Below are 401 nucleotides of genomic sequence, written 5' to 3'. Positions count from 1 at the left end.
GGATTTTTGCTAGTAAAGAATGTCATAAAAACAGTCGCGTTGTAGATATAGTCTCTAAACCGACAAAAATCCCTTCGTACAAACGTTTTGGTTGTCACAAGTAACAAACCCCTTTTAAAATTGATAACCGAGTATTTAAACATCGGGTCGTCTTCTCAAGAAATTGCAGGGAGGTATGTTCTTATTATTGGTTATGGAGATTGTAAATTTGGGGTTTTGAGAAATTTAGAGTTTGGGCAATGTGCACAGGTATATTTTCAAGCAATAAAAATTAATAAATAACAATAAAATAAACTCTTGGCAAGGTATGAAGACTGGAGGTCCTATCCCAGTTATCCTTATCAATTGTAACGAGAATTGGATTTTTCTCCCACTTTATTAACCTCTAACTATGAAGGTAA

Source organism: Arachis ipaensis, chromosome B08, assembly GCF_000816755.2.
Source record: "Arachis ipaensis cultivar K30076 chromosome B08, Araip1.1, whole genome shotgun sequence".
Taxonomy (NCBI): Eukaryota; Viridiplantae; Streptophyta; class Magnoliopsida; order Fabales; family Fabaceae; genus Arachis; species Arachis ipaensis.
Note: the sequence above shows the minus strand (reverse complement) of the source record.